Raw genomic sequence first — 21,131 nt, forward strand, 5'->3', positions numbered from 1 at the left:
TCAGATGAAGGTGAAACTTTTGAAGAGTAATTTTGCTGAGGCAATCCTATTTTTTTCCAATTGTTTTCCTTGGCACAAGGAGAGAGACAACTGTGCTGACTATGGAGCCATTGCCATTTAAAGCACTGCACATGACTAACAAGCACAGCCATAACAAGAAGTAACATTCTCTTTATTCTGCCAGGAATTTTACTCAGTACATGAAGAACAACAATGTTCCTGCACAAAGTTAGAAATGTTTAAGAAAGAACTGCGGATGCTGGAAAAACCGAAGCTGGACAAAACAACTGGAGTAACTCAGCGGGTGAGGCAGCAACTTCCTTCGCTCCATAGATGCTGCCTCACCCGCTGAGTTTCTCCAGCTTTTTTGTCTACCATAGAGTTAGAAATTGTCTTTTGTAGAAGTATAATTAGATATTTTTTTATGCAGTGTATATACAAATGTGACAGAGGAAGAATGAGGAAAGAATCAGGTGTTTTCTGGTATGGATCATCTCAGACTGACCTGTTTTTCGGTTTATAATTAAGTTGGGACTACCTAGGGTGGCACAGAGGGCAGCACAGTGGCGCGATGGTAGAGTTGCTGCCTTACCGCGCTAGGGACCCTCAGCATTGGAATTTAATACAGAGAGGCGTGAGGCGCTGCATTTTGGGGCGTATAACAAGAGCAGAACTTACACTGTAAATGGTGGGCCTCTGTGGAGTGTAGTGCAGCGTAGGGATTGAGGAATGCAGGTGCAAGGTACCTTGAAGGTCGGGATGCAGGTAAATAAGGTGGTCAGAAAGGCTTTTGGCACATTGGACTTCATCAGTCAGAGTATTGAGTATAGACGTTGGGAGGAGGGGGGTCATGTTGCAGTTGTATAAGACGATGGTGAGAACGCATTTAGAATATTGTGTTCAGTTCTGGGCACCATGTTATAGGAGAGATATTGTCAAGCTTGAAAGGGTTCAGAAAACATTTACGAGGACTAGAGGGTGTGAGCTATAGGGAGAGGTTGAGTAGGCTGGGTCTCTATTCCTTGGAGCGCAGGAGGATGAGGGGTGATCTTATAGGTGTACAAAATCATGAGAGGAATAGATCAGGTAGATGCACAGAGTCTCTTGCCCAGAGTGAATCAAGGACCAGAGGACATAGGTTCAAGGTGACAGGGGAGGTAGTTGATTTAATAGGAATCCGAGGGGTAACTTTTTCACACAAAGGGTGGTGGGTGTATGGAACCAGCTGCCAGAGGAGGTAGTTGAGGCTGGGACTATCCCATCATTTAAGAAACAGTTGGACAGGTACATGGATAGGACAAATTTGGAGGGATATGGACCAAGCGCAGGCAGGTGGGACTCGTGTAGCTGTTGGCCGGTGTGGGCAAAGTGGGCCGATGCGCCTGTTTCCACACTGTATCACTCTATGATTCTATGACCCCGGTTGGATCCTGACTATGGGTGCTGTATGTACGGAGTTTGAATGTTCTCCCTGTGACTGCATGGGATTTCTCCAGGTGTTCTGGTTTCCACCAACACTCCAAAGATGTGGAGATTTTTGTAGGTTCATTGACTTTGGTAAAATTGCAACCTGTCCCTTGTGTGTAGGATAGTGCTAGTGTACAATCCTACACACAATCCTACAGGTGCTGTCAGTGCAGACCCGGCAGGCCGAAAGGCCTGTTCCCACGTTGTATTTCTAAACTAAACCCCCATCTTTTAGGTCAAAACATTCATCCTTCTGATAACCAGCATGGATCCTGCCATCCTGTAACTTGGATGAAAGTGGCAGATAATCGGAAATTCCTCTGTTTTTCCTTTCCTTATACACATAGGAGGCAAGCGAGTACAAATGAGACCATCTACAGTTGCCCCAACGTTGATCCCTAAAGGGCCTGTCCCACTTGGCCGTCATTTACGCGTCACGCAGATGGCAGGCGAAGATTTTGTACATCACAAAATCCTGCGATGCCGCGCGCGGTCGCGCATCACTGCCTATGTCATCGCGCACCATGCACGCATCACGTGCATGTCATGACGCACGCGTCATGTGTCGTGACGCGTAAATGATGTCGCGTAAATTACGCGCAAATGACGGCCAAGTGGGACAGTCCCTTAAATTTAAAATCCATTGGCCTCTCAAAAAATGAGTACAATATAAAACTGCAAGAGTACCACAGCAAAAAAAGCTTCCACTACTACTGTTGCAGCAACTAGATGTCCATACACTGCTTTAGGAATGTATTTGGCCACAATGATCAGACTCTATTCAGATCAAATCTGAGCACAGACACAAAATCGTGCACAGTGGAACTTGTTTCTTAAGGCCAGATTTGGGTCTGATTCCTGGTAACATCTGCAGGGTAGGATTCATTTAACTGGGGATTCTGCCAATTACTTCCCAAGGTTATAGGAGGTGAACACTGTGCAGAGATTACTGGCACACATTTATCTCATTGTTTATTGTGGACATGAATTGGCCGCTGCACTGATTCCACAGAACAGGAAACAAATGGCACACGTATCGAATTATCAGCAAAGCACAGATATGTAGAAATTCTGAAGGATCTCTTGGAGTTAATTTACAGACAGACAAATGGAATTGTGATTGCATTTGGCATGGAAACAAAGAGAAGAGAGTTGGCTGGTTAGCAATATAAATAACATCAAAACAATAATTTAAAGCACTTAATGCACTACTATTGCAATAAAGGAGCCAAATACATTATCTTTTCATTTTTCAAATATGAGTAGCATTTTGTACCTTCAACTACTTGAAAGATATTAACTCTGATTCATTCTTCCAGTAAAAATCAGTCATAAGTATCTCTTTAAGTAGTGGACGAGAAATGAAATGAGAAGAAAATTCGTTTTGGTGCCCAGTCCACCCACTTCTTTTATATAAGTAAGTGAGTAAGTTTATTGGCCAAGTATTCACATACAAGGAATTTGCCTTGGTGCTCCGCCCACAAGTAACAACATGACATACAGTGACAGTTACGAATGACTCAGAAAACACTAAACATTAATAATAATAAAACATTAATGATAAAACACCATTGATCAAGCACGTGAACCAACAAAATACCAGATCAAAGGGAGGCTACCGATTTTTGGCTGTTGAGTAGAGCAACTACTCGTGGATAAAAACTATTCTTATGTCTAGCTGTGGCAGCTTTGACAATCCGGAGTTGCCTTCCAGAGGGAAGTGATTCAAAGAGTTTGTGGCCAGGGTGAGAGGGGTCAGAGATGATCTTGCCCGCTCGCTTCCTGGCGAGTTTATATAGTTCATATTTAACAATACATTTATTAAAAAGAAGACACAAAGTGCTGGAGTAAATCGACAGCTCAAGCAACATCTTGGAGAGTCTAAAGAAGGATCCCAACCTGAAACATCATCCATCATCCATTTCCTCCATTGATTTTGCCTGACCCATGGAGTTACTCCAGCACTTTGTATATACCAGCATCTGCAGTTCCTTTCTACACATCTCTGGAGGACATGGATAGGCGACGTTTCGGGTCGGGACTCTTCTTCTAAGTTATACTTTGAATAGGAGGTAGACAAAAGTGCTGGAGAAACTCAGCGGGTGCAGCAGCATCTATGGAGCGAAGGAAATAAGCAACGTTTTTCAGAACAAAACCCTTCTTCAGTCTTTTATACTTTGAATACACGAATATGTAACACGCATTAGGAACATTTTCGCTAAATATTTTCAATCGACAAAAAAAAATCAAGCATTCAAAGCACATCATCACACACCCCTTCCCTTTTTCTTGGTCACACGTTGGAAATGAACATAGCTGATTACAAACATACATTTAACCTCTTACGAGCTCAACAATTTTTACCCATCAGCTATGTTCATTTCCAACGTGTGACCAAGAAAAAGGGAAGGGGTGTGTGATGATGTACTTTGAATGCTTGATTTTTTTTTGTCGATTGAAAATATTTAGCGAAAACCTTCCTAATGCGTGTTACATATTAGGAGCAGATAATTATTCCCCAATGATGGAAAATACACCTCATCGTTGCTTGGGCAATGATGATCAATGGTCTGAGACCATGCATATCATTGGCCATCACTCAAGCTATGATGAAGTACCACATCAATAATACCTGCTCAAAGAGTTAGACTGCACTTCATCTGGCATGGAAGAGGGAAATAAATATCAGCATTGTGTCTCTTGGTAGGTACTCGATGGATTTTAATTGCCTTAGATGCATTTCAGATCAGCAGGTTACTTGATTGTAATGCTCGTACTTTAATGTTCAGTCGGACTTACATCACCCCGGCGATGCGAGCCTGAACATCGGGCCGCCCGTAGCTGCGACTGCGGAGGGCTCGGGGAGGCCCCGACCACGGGTGAACATTGGGGAACATTGGAGGAAGAGACTGGTGCCTTCCCTCACAATGGGAAACTTTGATTCTGCTGTGTGGGGATGTTTTTATGTTGAACTCTATCGTGTGTTGTGTTCTTTATTTTTATTGTATGGCTGTACGGGAATCTCATTTCACTGTTCCATCTGGCACATGTGACAAATAAATGTATCTTGTATCTTGTAGTGTATAATTTCTACATCACTCGAGCACCTCTTTAGGGTGGCACGGTGATGCAGCGGTAGAGTTGCTGCATAACACGCCAGAGACCTGGGTTCCATCCTGACTACAGGTGCTGTCTGTACGGAGTTTGTACGTTCTTCCTGTGACCACGTGGGTTTTATTCCAGGTGCTCCGGTTTCCTCCCACACTCCAAAAAAGTGCAGGTTTGTAGGTTAATTGGCTTCTGTAAATTGTCCCTAGTTTGTAGGATAGAACTACTATGAATGGGGGAATCATTGGTCAGCATGGACTTGGTTTTCATTCTGTATCTCGAAACGATACCCAAAGACCAAAACAGTACGCTGTGGCGTCCCCTGGTGGTGGGCCATGCAGTATACATAACCTTCGGCTCCGGGGGGTGGTGGGGGGGTCACGTGTCATGGTGATGTGAGGTAGGGGTCACGTGGTGGCCACGGGTGCCCCTGGTGGTTATTTAAGGTGATAATCGCGCGCGCATGGGGTGTGAGTTAAGAGACTTGTAGTAGCAATAAAGAATTTAGTGTTTGGACAAACTTCGCGTCCTGCCTCGTTCATTGACGGACAGCTCCGTGTCCGCTACATCTGGTGACCCCGACGTCCGGAATAGATATTCTGGAGATCAACCCGCCGCCGACGCCGACCAGGCCCAACTCAACGCGGTCGCCCTAAAGCTGCCGACCTTCTGGACCGCTCAGCCGCAGGTGTGGTTTCAGCAGGCCGAGTCACAGTTTTACATTCGCGGGGTCACGACGGACGAGACACGCTACCATTACGTGGTCGGCGCGCTCGCCCAGGAAACGGCCGGTCGAGTAATTCCTTACCTGCAGAATCCACCAGCGGCCAATAAATACAACGGCCTCAAGACGCTGCTGCTCCGTACTTTCTGCCTCAGTCGCATGGAGCGAGCGGCCCGTATCTACAACGTCGGCGGGCCTTGGCAACCAGAAGCCATCGGTCCTAATGAGGGAGATGCTCTCGCTCATGGACGGCAACCAGCCTTGCGTGTCATTCGAGTACGCCTTTTTACAGCAGCTTCCCGATGACATTCGTCCGCTCCTCGCAGCGGTGAGTTTCCAAGACCCTCTGGCTCTAGCGGAGCGTGCCGATGAGCTGTGGCTGGCCAGGCGGCAGGAAGTGGGCACGCTGGATTGGGTGTCCACGGTGCCCAGGAAGGCGCAGCGGCCTAGAGCCACGCCCTCCAGGGGCTCTGCGGACCATCCTGAGCTTGCCGAAGAAGCCGTTAAATTAGAATGGTGTTTCTATCATCAGCGCTGGGGCTCGGCAGCTCGCCAATGCCACCCGCCTTGTGCAGTCGGTAAGATTTACCGCCTATACGCCAGGGACCGGCGATTTAGCGGAAGATTTCTAGTCGTTACGGGGGCCGAGTTCAGCGTTGTGTCTCTGTCCAGGATGGACACGCGTGCTGGTAAGCGAGGGCCCTTGTTGACTGCCGCGAATGGCAGCCCCATACAACGTAACCAAAAATGAGAACTGTGAACAGAACTTTATCAAGTAATAGTTGCAGTAAATGGATATCAAAAAGATTCCAGCGGCTGAAAATGAGAAAGATAAAAATATTCTGGCAGTACTCAGCAGTTTGCAAGGCATTTGTGAAAAGAGAAACTGTTTCGTTAATGTTCCAGTTCAAACAGCCTTCATCAGAAGATTTTATCAAGAAGGGTCTTTGACCTGAAGCATTAACTCAGTTTCACGCCACAGCTAACAATGGCCCATTTCCTTTATCATCATTACCTTTCTGCCTATCTTTCATTAATTCTTCCTACCACAACCTGAAAGCAATGCTGAACTACTAACTACCTCTTTGATGACCCTCGGACAATGAAGAAGGGTCTCGACCCGAAACGTTGCCTATTTCCTTCGCTCCATAGATGCTGCCTCACCCGCTGAGTTTCTCCATCATTTTTGTCTACCTTCGATTTTCCAGCATCTGCAGTTCCTTCTTAAAGGACAATCCTTGATTGGATTTGCTGGCTTTATCTTGCACTAAACGTTATTCTATTATCATGTATCTATACACTATAAATGGATCAATTGTAATCATGTATTGTCTTTCTGCTGACTGGTTAGCACGCAACAAAACACTTTTCACTGATCATCGGTACACGTGACAATAAACTAAACTAAACTGAACTGAAATATCTTACCATATCACCGTCTATATGTCTCGTTTCCCTTTCCCCTGACTCAGTCTGAAGAAGAATCTCGACCCAAAACGTCACCTATTCCTTTCCTTCAGAGATGCTGTCTGACCCGTTGTTACTCCAGCTTTTTGTGTCTCTCTTCCCTTTTCAAGATACTGTCTGACCATCCAGTATTTCTGCTTTTTATTTTATTATTGATATTTGCAATTCAGCTATTCCAAATGATCAGTTAAAATATGTAATTAGCTGCATAGATTTGATTTTACTTTGCAGAGTATCACTGGTTAAAAAAAAAGCCAAGTTTGATGAAATCTGAAGCTTTTCAAATAAGAAAGAAAAAGTTTGGGAATCTCAGTCTGAATCTGTGCTGGACTGATGGGACAATTCTTGCATTTCTGATTGTTTCAGGTACTTAGAGCCATGTGGTACAGTGGCACAATGGTACAGCTCACAGACCTGGGTTCGATCCTGACTACGGGTGCTGTCTGTATGGAGTTTGTCGGTTCTCCCTGTGACCATGTGGGTTTTGTCCAGGTGCTCTGGTTTCCTCCCGCTCTCTAAAAACATATAGGTTTGCAGGTTAATTGGCTTTGGTAAAAATTATAAATTGTCTCTAGCGTGTAGGAAAGTGTTAGTGTACGGGGTGATCGTTGGCAAGCGTGGGCTTGGTGGCCAAAGGGTCTATTTCTGTGCTGTGTCATTGACTTTAGACTATTGACTTTAGAAATACATCATGGAAACATGCCCTTCGGCCCAAGTGACTAAAAGGAATCTATTTACTCATTCTACCATAACCCTTTCTACTCTCCTCACAATCTCACTTTACTGCAGATTCCACCACCCACCTACTCACTTGGGACAATTTAGGGTGGTGAGAAACAAGAGCATCCTGAGGAAACCTACACAATGACAGGGAGGACGTACAAACTCCACGGAGACAGCAAGGGTGCCAGTATTGAACCCAGGACATTGGAGTTGTGAGGCAACACCACTACCAGCTGTGCCCACCTATATTTTCATAAAGCAAATGAAAGAAACTTAATGACTTTGTTTCTTTGTTTCTTTTGAGGCATATGCAAATAAAAGTTGTTATATTAATCATCTGATTTTTATCATGCAAAGAAGGAAACGATCACGCAACTATTGTTGAGTATCAATTTCCCTTAAATCAGAAAATAGACTTGACACAGAAAGTCCCAGTGACACCCTTAACCTTAGTAAACATAAAAGAAACAGGCCTGTGATTGAATTTCTGTAAGTAGGTACACTGATATGACTATTTATTTTATTGAAGGTCATTTGGTTTAATTGATCGATTTTAGGATTCGGTTTTGTACTCAAGTCTCCTCCCTTGCCAATTAGCTCTTCCTGTCTCACCTCAAAAACCATCTGTAACCTTCAACTTTAGTGACCTCTTCCATTGTAATCTGCTTCCAATACCCCAGGCAAGGACAATTATGCCCCTTACTTTCTTCTCACACACAAACTGCGACAGATTCATGTTGAAACAAGGAACTGCAGGTGCTGGTTTATGGGGGGGGGGGAAAGATACAACGTGCTGGAGTAACTCGGCGGCTCCGCTCGGTATCTCTTGATAACATGGACAGCTGATGTTTCATACGGGACCCTTCTTCAGACTGAATGTGGGGTGGGAGGGTGGGAAAGAAAGCTGGAAGAGAGGAAGGGCAGGACAAAGAGTGGCAGGTACTAGGTGAACACATGTGAGGGGAGGGTATATGTAGATGGTTGGACAAAGGCCAGAGACCATAAGATTGAATAGTTGCGATTTGTGAAGCCAGAAGAAGGAATTAGGGGAAGGAGGGGAAATGAAAGGGGTGGGTGAGTTCACAACTACCCAATAAAAACCCATCAGAAAAACCCTCTCTGTTGCCAAAGCCTGGGGCTGGTGATCTCCTTGATTGATAATCACTTCCATCAGCAATCAATCCCCTTAATTTGATCCTTTACACCTTCTTTGAGACAAATGTTAATCAAAAATACTCATATTAATGAAGCATTTGGTGGCTAAATCAGATTAGAAATGCACCAATATATTATTGGTCATTTAATTCCCGAAGGCATGCACACATCATGTCAATAAATGTTTTAAGAAGGTGATAAAATTCTTTAAATTATTCAAATTTAAGTTATTTGCATTCATTAAATAAGTGATATGATTGTATTTTATATTGTGTTTGCATTACACATAATTGATTTCAATTAATATTTCATATGAACGACAACAATTAAAAATGTATTTATCTTAATTTGAAAATAGTAGATTATTTTCTAAATGGGGTGAGAATCCAGAAATCGAAGATGCAAATGGACTTGGGAGTGCTTGTGCAGGATTCCCAAAAGGTTAATCTGCAAATCGAATTGGTGGAAAAGAAAGCAAACTCAATGCTAGCATTTATTTCAAGAGGGCTCGTATACAAAAAAACAGGGATGTAATGTTGAGGCTCTATAAGGCGCTGGTAAGGCCACATTTGGAATATTGTGAGCAATTTTGGTCACCATATCTGAGGAAGGATGTGCTGGCTCTGGAGAGGGTCCAGAGGAGGTTTACAAGAATGATCCCAGGGATGAGTAGGTTAACCTATGATGAGCGTTTGTCGGCAGAGGGCCTGTACTATGAAACATACAGAACAGTGAAAGGCTTGGATAGAGTGTATGTGGAGAGGATGTTTCCACTAGTGGGAGAGCCTAGGACTGGAGGTCATAGCCTTATGACCCTGGAGGTCATTAAAGGACGTTCTTTTAGGAAGGAGATGAGGAACATTTTATTTAGTCAGAGGGTGGTGAATCTGTGGAATTCTTTGCCACAGAAGGCTGTGGAGCCCAAGTCAATGGATATTTTTAAGGCAGAGATAGATAGATTCTTGATTAGTGTGGGTGTCAGAGGTTATGGGGAGAAGGCAGGAGAATGAGGTTAGGAGGGAGAGATAGATCAGCCATGATTGAATGGCGGAGTAGACTTGATGGGCCGAATGGCCTAATTCTACTCCTATTCTTTATGACCTTATGACCTCAATATTAATATTTCCCTTTTTATGGTTAGCATTTTTCATGAAGAGAGCCTTATTTTGCTTGTCCAACTCTATTTTCCTGATGGATTAAAACCAATTGCTCAAACAGAAGGATCAATGCTTAGAGCCCAACCGAGAATAACTATGAATAAGAATACTGAAAAGTAACTGAAATCAAAAATAGAAAATCTGAAAATCTATTATACCCATTATATTAAAGTAGGAATGAGGGAGCATGGGGAGAATCCTCAGGCGTGTCCTCGGGGCCTGTCCTGCGCAGCTATCAGACGTCTGGACTGATATCTTCAACCTGTCACTTGCCCAAGCAGTTGGCCCCACGTGCCTTAAAACCACCTCCATCGTGCCGGTGACAAAACACTCCACTGCTGCGAGCCTCAATGACTTCCGCCCAGTTGCACTTACTCCCATCATCACCAAGTGCTTCGAGAGGGTGGTCCTGGCACACCTCAAAGGCTGCCTACATCCCACACTGGACCCCTATCAGTTCGCCTACCGCAAGAACAGGAGTACGGAGGATGCCATCTCAACGGCACTTCACTCCGCCCTCTCCCACCTCGACAACAAAGGCACTTACGTAAGAATGCTGTTCATCGATTACAGCTCAGCATTCAACACCATTATACCTTCTAAACTGATCACCAAACTCGGTAACCTGGGCATCGACCCCTCCCTCTGCAACTGGATACTGGACTTTCTAACCAACAGACCCCAGTCTGTTAGGTTAGACAAGCACACCTCTCCAACCCTCACCCTGAACACCGGCGTTCCACAGGGCTGTGTGCTGAGCCCCCTCCTCTACTCCTTCTTCACCTACGACTGCACACCTGTACATGGTACTAACACCATTATCAAATATGCAGATGATACAACGGTGATTGGCCTCATCAGCAACAACGATCAGTCGGCCTATAGGGAGGAGGTCCAGCTCCTAGCAGCATGGTGCGCTGACAACAACCTGGCCCTTAACTCCAAGAAGACCAAGGAGCTCATTGTAAACTTCAGAAGGTCTAGGGGCGACACGCACACTCCCATCCATATTAACGGGACGGAGATGGAATGTGTCTCCAGCTTCAGGTTTCTGACCTCTCTTGGACCCACAATACCTCAACTCTGGTCAAGAAGGCTCACCAGCGTCTCTTCTTCCTGAGGAGACTAAAGAAGGTCCATCTGTCTCCTCAGATTCTGGTGAACTTCTACTGCTGCACCATCGAGAGCATCCTTACCAACTGTATCACAGTATGGTATGGCAACTGGAGTCTGAAGAAGGGTTTCGGCCCGAAACATCACCCATTTCCTTCGCTCCATAGATGCTGCTGCACCCGCTGAGTTTCTCCAGCATTTTTGTGTACCTTCGATCTTCCAGCATCTGCAGTTCCTTCTTGAACACATGGTATGGCAACTGCTCTGTCACTGACCGGAAAGCACTGCAGAGGGTGGTGAAAATTGCCCAACGCATCACCGGTTCCTCACTCCACTCCATTGAGTCTGTCCAGAGCAAGCGATGTCTGCGAAGGGCGCGCAGCATCGTCAGGGACTGCTCTCACCCCAACCACAGACTGTTTACCCTCCTCCCATCCGGGAGGCGCTACAAGTCTCTCCGTTGCCGGACCAGCAGGTCCAGGAACAGCTTCTTCCCTGCGGCTGTTACACTACTTAACTCTGCACCTTGGTGATTGCCAGTCACCCCCCCCCCCCCCCCCCGGACACTCCATCCCTCAGAAAAATTGCACTACTACTACTGTATGTACATATATATATTTATTGCTCATTATTCTATGTTCGCTATTCTAGGGAGATGCTAATTGTATTTCGTTGTCTCTGTACTGTACACTGCACAATGACAATGAAGTTTGATTCTGAATCTGAGAAAGACTGAAATAGTATCAACTATTTCCATGAATGGTGAGATCATCTCATACAATGACAGACACAAAGTGCTGAAATGACTCAGTGGGCCAGGCAGCATCTCTGGAGAAAAAGCATAGGTGGAAAGTCTGAAGCAGGGTCCTGACCTGAAACTTCGGCACGTCCTGAAAAGTCACCTATCTATGTTCTCCAGAGATGCTGCCTGACCCGCTGAGTTACTCCAGCACTTTGTGTCTATACTTGGACTAAACCAGCATCTGCAGTTCTTTGTTTCTTCATCAAATTCAATCACAGGTTGAGTGAACGGTGATTCATAATGTGGTGGTTGAGAGAGATTGTGTGCTCCTTTGAGCACAATTGTTGGGTGGACATCTTGGTTAGCATGGATGAGTTGGGCCAAAGGGCTATATGTATCTGTCTCTATCTGTCTTGGTCTTCATTGATTATCATAGCCCTGTATTTACTCAAAGGAAGTGTAAACTAAGAAACTTTTGTTGGGGGGGGGGGGGGGGGGGGGGGGGGGGGGGGGGGGGGGGAGATGGACAATTGACTGCCAGTCCAAATGAGGAGTCCCAACCTAAAATATCGACCATCTATATCTCTCCACGGATGCTGCCTGACCCACTGAGTTCTTCCAGCATCGGTGTGCCTTATTCCAGCATCCACGGCCCTTTGTGTCCCCAGCCCAACCTGTGGCATGTACTGAATATTCAAGGCAGCTGCAGGTGTCCTGAAAGCATTTATATGATGAACTGCTTTGGTGTTTATTGTGACATTAAAGAGCACTGATGGCATAATATTTATTTAGTTCCATGCGTACAATTTATCTTCCTGTGATTGAACAAAGTGACGAATATCAGCAACATATTTGGCCAAACTTAAAACCTCGGCTCTCTCTTGCATTCTAAAAGCACTGCAGGCTATGTTGCATGATTGCTTCAGAATTTACTATAAGTATGATTTCTCTTTTACAACTGCAAAGATATATTGGCTATAAGCCTTACTTAAGAGATTAATGATGAACCAGGACAAATTATAAACCGAGGCTAAAATATTTTTGTAGAAATAAAGATCCGCAGATGCAGGCTAATACACAAAATGATACTGCTCCTTCAGTTTCTTCAGTGTAGTGTTGGAGGTGGTGATACACACAGGCCATGTATCTACTGCTGCAATACTTCAGCTGGAAAAGATAAGCATCCCACACCTGTTCCAGTAAGTATGAGGAGCAATCTTGGCAGTAATATCATGGCAGTAGTAACTGGCTTCCGTGATATATTGGGGATCCTAGCAGAAGCCATCAAGTTTTAGTTTTAGTTTCGGAGATACAGTGCATAAACATTCCCATCGATCTCCACACACTAACACTAACCTGCACGTCTTTGGAGTGTGGGAGGAAACTGGAGCACTCAGCGAAAACCCACGCAGGTCACGGGGAGAACGTACCAACTCCACCCAGACAGCACCCATAGTCAGGATCAAACCTGGGTCTCTGGCGCTGTAAGGTAGCAACTCTACCACTGCACCACCTGGCCGCACACGGTTCTAAATAGATTCTACGGACACCAAAGTCTCATGCTCTTTCACTCGCTCGTTGTAATTGTGGACCTGCCGCAACACACCAGCATAGTCAAATGCCCACAAGTTATCAATGTTTACACAGAAGCAGGTACATTCCTAGACGTCTGATATTAGGAATAACAAACAAGGAAGGTTGATAATTCCCTTCCATTAAATCAAACCACCAACCATCATAGAACGAGTCTTTGCATTGACCGGATAGCACGCAACAAAAAAGCTTTTTACTCTACCTCGGTGAATGTGACAATAAATTAAACTAAATCAAAAAAATTCAGATTCCAAGTGAAATCTAGACACAGATATTACATCGCAGTTAATCTATCTCTACTATTACTAAAACTCTCATCTTGTCCTCTTCTGGTTTGCGTTGTTTTAAAATCTGCGCAAAAACGGTACCCTATATCGCTAGGATTTTTTCGCCACTTTGCTCACCGTTCTCCTCTGCTCCAAGCGCACCGAGTTTTGTTCCAATCGATGAAATATTAGAAAGGGTATTGGTCTGTTATTTGCTGGGACGGCGACGCCCCTTCCAGCACCCGCTGTCAATCACCGGGGCAAGGAGAATAAAGCCCTGGAGGCCGGGCTTAGTCCGTGAGCACGTCCAGAAGCTGCCCGTCCACTGGCGCCGGGAATAAAGCTAAAGGAGTGACGTGTGGGCTGTGTTCCGCGGGCGGGGGCTGGCTGTGTTCTGGGGGGCCTGTGGCGGGCTGTGTTCCCGGGCGGGGACTGTGAGTGCGACAGGCGCTGGGTACGGGAGCCGCTGAGTGAGTCCGGAGCCAGATCCTGGAGTGCGGTCGGAGCCAGGGCCGGGAACCAGTGAGCCCACACACTCCCCTCCTCCGCACACCCCCTCCCCCAACACTCCCCTCCCACACACACTCCCCTCCCCCACACACCCCTCCCCACACACTCCCCTCCCCCAACACTCCCCTCCCACACACACCCCTCCCCACACACCCCCTCCCCCAACACTCCCCTCCCCACACACCCATCCCCACACACTCCCTCCCCCAACACTCCCTCCCACACACCCCCTCCCCCAACACTCCTCTCCCCCACACACCCTCTCCCCAAAATCCCCCCCTACACACACCCCTCCCCCAAACACTCCCCTCCCACACACCCCCTCCCACACACCCCCTCCCCCACACACTCCCCTCCCCCACACCCCTCCCCCACACCCCTCCCCCCTCCCCCCACTCCCCTCCCCCACACACCCTCTCCCCAAAATCCCCCCCTACACACACCCCTCCTACACCCCCCTCCCCTACACGCCCACACCCCCCCTCCCCTACAACCCCTGCTCCTACACTCCTACACCCCCCCTCCCCTACAAACCGTCCCCCCCCAGTACACTCCCCTCCCCTACACCCCCCCTCCCACACACCTCCCGCCCCCACACACCCCCTCCTCCACATACCCCCCCCCCACCCACCATTCCCCCGACAGACCCCGCCAGAAACCGTCCGCCTCGGATTAATACCAGTTTAACTTGGTATCATATTCGACACAAACATTGTTGGCCAAAGGGCCCATAACTGTCCTTTACTGTTCTATGATAATGAATGAGGCAGAGGGAATGAGACAGTATTATAGAAAGGCCTCCTTGTATTTAACAAATAGTAAAGGTTAGAATGCAAAGTCTTTCTGATTGGAACAAGCTGAAGTCACAACTGTAAGGGCACTTAGGTAGGATTAGTTTCAATCTTTCTCCAGGGTTTCAGCAGCTTGGCACTTCAGGGAAATACTGATTTGTCATCCCGTTGACGAGATGCTCACAAGAGCTCGTCGCCTGCAAGGATAGAAAGGATTAAATGTCACCTCCTGCAATAAAGCAGAAGGTTTTTCTAATTCCCAACAATGATTTGTCCTTTGCTCAAGACTACTGAAACTAGATTAACTGGTGATTCACCAGGTTCACGGTTTGTCGGATTCAGATATGCGCAGCTCTGACTACTAACAGTGGAACATAAGCAAGTAGGTTCGTTTAGTTTAGTTTAACAGATACAGCATGGAAACTGGCCCTTCAGCCCTCCGAGTCCATGCTGACCGGTGATCAAACATATGCTAATTCTGTCCTACACTGGGGACAATATACCGAAGCCAATTAACCTGCAAACCTGCACGTCTGGAAATCGGAATACCCGGAGAAAACCCATGCGGTCACAGGGAGAACATACAAACTCAGTACAGACAGCACCCAAAGTCAGGATCGAACTGGGTCTCTGGCGCTGTAAAGCAGGAACTCTACCGCTGTGCCACTGTGCCGCCCCATTCTGCTAACGAAATCATTAATTCGCAGATTTATCTAGAGTTGAAATAAACTGGTTCAGGACGAGACTGCAACATTTATCACAAACGTACTGTTTGAACAGTATATAAATTTCACTTGAGATCACAGGCGAAGTACCCTTTGCCAGTGCCAACCTGATTGGTGGTCCCCCCTGCTGTTATCTCCATTCAAGAGCAGAGTGGATTGTAACATACACCCAGGAAAATGTGGGTCAGTGTATCTGCTGCCCAACTATGATCTCCAGCAAGCCTTGCTAATCTCTGCTGAGCTGATTCTTTGAAATGAAATTGGATGCAGTGCGCACATTCCAAGAGTGATGACACTTCAAAAATAATTGCTTGGCTGTGATCCACTCTCAGACATCACGAGGAGGTGAAAAGTGCAATGAAATAAAAGTTTTTTATTCTTAAATCCTACACTCTCGTAAAGGATTAACATGTTTCAATATTTTGCTTTGTTCCCTATTAAAAGCCTCTTTTGGCAGGAAAAGTGTCTTGCCTTTGATGTTTCTCGCACAAGTCAGCTACACGCAGTATAGATGCCTTCTTTATTAAATATGGTGAATTGTTCAAATACCAAATGTACAAGTTCGGTTCCATGGAGTACTTGTTCTTGTCAAATAAATAAACCAACGATATAATTCCTTTACTTTACTAGTTCAGAGGTAGGATTTAGAATATGCTCATCTTCCAAGGTAAATAAGATCCACAACTTTGTAAAATCAGTCAAAGTGCAAAAATTAGTTCTGAGAATCTAACAATAAAGTTTGGATTAAAATGAATCCCAGAATTGTTGTTTCTCGCCAGAATCACACCCACCAAAAACATACAGTACATACATCTGGCTTCTGACGGACATTTCCACACCCAATTACCAGTATTAGACTCTAATGAAATAAAAACATAGTGAAAAGTCTACGTCCTGAAATGTTAACACTTTCTTTATCCACCCAGGAGCGAAAAAGACTGCAAAAAGTAGTAAACACTGCCCAGTCCATCATCGGCTCTGACCTCCCTACCATCGAGGGGATCTATCACAGTCGCTGCCTCAAAAAGGCTGGCAGTACCAAGGACCCACATCATCCTGGCCACACATTCATCTCCCCGTTACCTTCAGGTAGAAAGTACAGGAGCCTGAAGACTGCAACGTCTAGGTTCAGAAACAGCTTCTTCCCCACAGCCATCAGGCTATTGAACTCAACTCAAACAAAACTCTGAACATTAATAGCCCATTATCTGTTTATTTGCATTTTATCTGTTTTATTTATTGATGTGTGTATATATTTATACAATGGTATATGGACACACTGATCTGTTCTGTATTTATGCCTTCTATATTCTGTTGCGCTGAAGCAAAGCAAGAATTTCATTGTCCTATCTGGGACACATGACAATAAACTCTCTTGAATCTTGAATCTTGACCTGTTGACTATTTCCTGCATTTCGTGTTGATATTTTAGGTTTCGGAATCTGCGCTTTAAAAAAAAAGTTCAAATCAATTATTGTGACATTTATCCACTGTTGAAAATCTGCCAGATGGTTTGGGTTTATAAGATTAAAAAAATGTTGGGCAAAATACCTCACCAATATCAGAAGGTAACAGGAAAACAAAAGAAAATGATACAATATTTTCTGTCTCCACTTCCAGCTAACTTTCCAATGTTATATAAATGTACCACCATAACACCATCGTATTTCCCTGGCCGATTGAGATGGTGCATCAGGTTTTATCCATTAATCCATGATTTGAGTTTGCATGATATTTAATGTATGGAAATGGAGAATTGTGGAGAGAGCCACTGGCAACTGCTGATGGAAGGTGTGGGTCGGTCGGAGTGGAACAGGATATTGCCTCCAGCGCCTTCAAGGTCAGCTGCAAGAACTGTCCCCGGGACACAAAGGGGGTCGGGCAAGGAGAGTGACATCGGGTCACGGGCTTGCAGCAGCCTGGGGCTTACCTGTGCTTACCTGGATCGGGGGTGCTACAGTACTTTGGCATGTAGACCGGACTTTGGACTATTTCTTTGTAAACATTGCCAAAATATGGAGACTGTGTATTTGTGGGATGCGCAAAAGAATTACACTGTGCTCTGCATACGCTTGAGAACTACTTAAGTAAGTAAGTTTATTGGCCAAGTATTCACATACAAGGAATTTGCCTTGGTGCTCCGCCCACAAGTAATAACATGACGTACAGTGACAGTTACAAATGACTCAGAAAACACTAAACATTAATAATAATAATAAAACATTAATGATAAAACACCATTGATCAAGCATGTGAACCAACAAAATACCAGATCAAAGGGAGGCTACAAATTTTTAGCTGTTAAGTAGAGCAACTACTCGTGGATAAAAACTGTTTTTATGTCTGGCTGTGGCAGCTTTGACTGTCCGGAGTCGCCTTCCAGAGGGAAGTAATTCAAAGAGTTTGTGGCCAGGGTGAGAGGGGTCAGAGATGATCTTGCCCGCTCGCTTCCTGACCCTTACAGTGTACAATTCATCAATGGAGGGAAGGTTGCAGCCAATAACCTTCTCTGCTGATCGGACGATTCGCTGCAGCCTCCAGGTGTCGTGCTTGGTGGCTGAGCCAAACCAGACCATGATGGAGAAGGTGAGAACAGACTCTACGATGGCAGTGTAGATGACCATCATTGCCTGTGGAAGATTGTGCTTCCTCAGCTGCCGTAGGAAGTACATCCTCTGTCGTGCTTTTTTGACAAATCAAGCTTGCATCTTCTATAGACTATATGCAATCCATTCTATTGAAAACTCTGCCCAAACCAGTCAAGTGCCAGATACACTGCTATTTTATCATGCAAAGGACTTCACAGTCATAGGAAATCAACATCAGAGTCAGGCCATGGTATAATTACAGTGCATATTAAGCCAAGTGTCATGGCTCTCTCTTGAGAGGCAAAGGAGTTTACAAGGCACACACACTGGATGTAAAACGGATTTTATCGATTGTACACCTGACTTTACATTGACCATTCTCTGCTGGTAGAATAGTAAAACTACAACAGCCTCATCTCTCCTCAAAAGATGTCTACTACAGAATAGCTATCTGGCACAGTTTTCTTCATTTATAAAGTTCCTCAATGTAATTACTTCTCTCCACAATTATCTCTTATAAATTTTGCAGCAAGTTAAGTGTGCACTATTTAACATGCTCTTTTTAAACAAATAATACTTAACTCAAAGCCAAACATATATGACAATTATGTAACATCCATCCAATATCAAGTTTTCTAAGATGTGTTGTCACTCAGCCAAATTTCCTAACCTGTCTCATTCACAAAATGTTTTTAATCAAGGACAAAATTGGAAACTGGGGTAAATATTTGGCTTGTGGCAGAGCAAAACTACTGGAATATCTATCTGGGCCTTGAGACAATCTAAATCCTAAGGACTGGGAGCAGGCATCCACATCTAGTGTGGAAACGCAGAGGCATTAAAGAACACAGAGGCATCCTGTTGCTCCAAGAAGGTAGGTAAGAGGTAGAGTTGGGTTGAGGACGCAATGAGCAGATTTTTTTCTTCTCATGGAACTTATTTGTGGCACAAAATACCATACATAACCGCACACAACAAATCTAGGATCCACTCGACCCAAGTGTTGAAAATCCCAGGATCGACGGCAGTTGTTCCCAGAAACTATTGGAAATCATTGTGGAGAAAGCATGGGTCACGTGTGAAAAAAAACAACCCAAACTTGGGCAGCACGGTGGCGCAGCACCAGAGACCCAGGTTTGATCCTGACTACAGGTGCTGCCTGTATGAAGTTTGTATGTTATCCCCTTGACCACGTGGGTTTTCGCCGGGAGCTATGGTTTCCTCCCAGATTCCAAAGATGTACCCGTTTGTAGGTTAATTGGCCTCTATGTTGGCTAAAGAGCATGTTGAATAGTGCACACCTAACCCTGCAAAATTTACCAGAAATAATTGTGGAGAGGAGTAATTACATTGAGGAACTTTATAAATGAAGAATGCTGTGCCAAATACAATGCAAGTGTGTTTAGAACAGAGATGATGAGGAATTTCATCAAAGTGGTCAGCATCGTGAGATAGAAGGAGCTATCCTGGGTTGATTCAAGCAGATACCGTCAAACATAGCAGGTGGTGGTGAAGAGTCAGCGTAGAGGAGAGAGATGGAATACCTGGTTGGGTGGTGTCATAACAACAATGTCTCACTCATCATCAACAAAACCAAGGAACTAAGGGCCTGTCCCACGAGCATGCGACTGCATGCGGCAAGCGCGACCTAATGTGGTCGCTTGAGCCATACGGCCTCGCGGGGCCGGTCCCACTTAGATCGCCGGAGCCATATGGAGTTCTGCGGAGCTGGTCCCGACATCGCGCAGGGCTCCAAAAAAACTGACAGTGTTCAAAAATTCCGCGTGGCAACGGCCTACCGGCCCGCAGCCGCATTGAGGCTGTACGCACCGCCTCAACGGGCATACGCAGCATCTCGACGCCGGACGCAGCGTCTTGACGGCGTACTACACGCGCGAACTTCGCTCAAACTTCACGTCACTCACTCGACCTCCGCGTGGCACCCGCTTCCGGTTTGGTCGCGCTCGCCGCATGCAGTCGCATACTGGTGGGACCGGCCCTGTACGGGGATCACTCGACCTCCGCGCGACCCCCGCTTCCGGTTTGGTCGCGCTTGCTCGTGGGACAGGCCCTTAATCGTTGCCTTCAGAAAGAGAAAGGCAGAAGAGCACGTGTCCGTTTTCATTGGTAGGTCAATGGTGGAGAGAGTTAGCAGTTTCAAATACTAGGAGAGAAACCAATCTCCTGTCCTGTCCCCAGAGTAAGTAAGTAAGTAAGTAAGTAAGTTTATTGGCCAAGTATTCACATACAAGGAATTTGCCTTGGTGCTCCGCCCACAAGTAACAACATGACATACAGTGACAGTTACGAATGACTCGGAAAACACTAAACATTAATAATAATAAAACATTAATGATAAAACGCCATTGATCAAGCATGTGAACCAACAAAATACCAGATCAAAGAGAGGCTACAGATTTTTGGCTGTTGAGTAGAGCATAGATATAAGCATTAAGAAGGTAACTCTATTGTCTTAGATATTAAAAGAGATCTGACGTGTCACCGAATATTCCAACTTCGCCGAGGTATTGTAGAAAATTCTGGACTCATTGCGCCATGGTCCAATATGGCAATTCCAACACCCATATATGGATGGGAGTTATAAGGTTATAAGGTCACAAGTTATTGCAGCAGAATTAGGCCATTCAGCCCATCAGGTCTACTCTGCCATCAAATCATGGCTGATCTATCGTTCACTCTCAACCCCGTTCTCCTGCCTTCTCCCCATAACACTTGACAACCGTACTATTCGTGAATCTATCCGCCTTAAAAATATCCATTGACTTGTCCTCCACTGCCTTCAGTGGCAATGAATTCAACAAAATCACCTCCCTCTGACGAAAGAAATTCCTCATCATCTCCTTTCTAAACATACGTTGCATGGCTGTGTAAAATAACTAGGTAAACAACCACCACAAAATGTTGCTGCGGTTTGCTCCCTTCTTGTGCTTTTCTCAGTACATTCTGTGACTGTGACAATTTTGAAATGAGCTATTGATATT

General features: G+C 45.3%; 1 protein-coding gene across 7 annotated transcripts in view; it reads right to left on the reverse strand.

Annotated features, from left to right (window-relative positions):
• Window positions 1-21,131, reverse strand: part of dock10 (dedicator of cytokinesis 10) — a 240,644-nt gene that overhangs the window by 170,814 nt on the left and 48,699 nt on the right. The window lies entirely within an intron of this gene.

Source organism: Amblyraja radiata, chromosome 13 (assembly GCF_010909765.2).
Source record: "Amblyraja radiata isolate CabotCenter1 chromosome 13, sAmbRad1.1.pri, whole genome shotgun sequence".
Classification (NCBI taxonomy): domain Eukaryota; kingdom Metazoa; phylum Chordata; class Chondrichthyes; order Rajiformes; family Rajidae; genus Amblyraja; species Amblyraja radiata.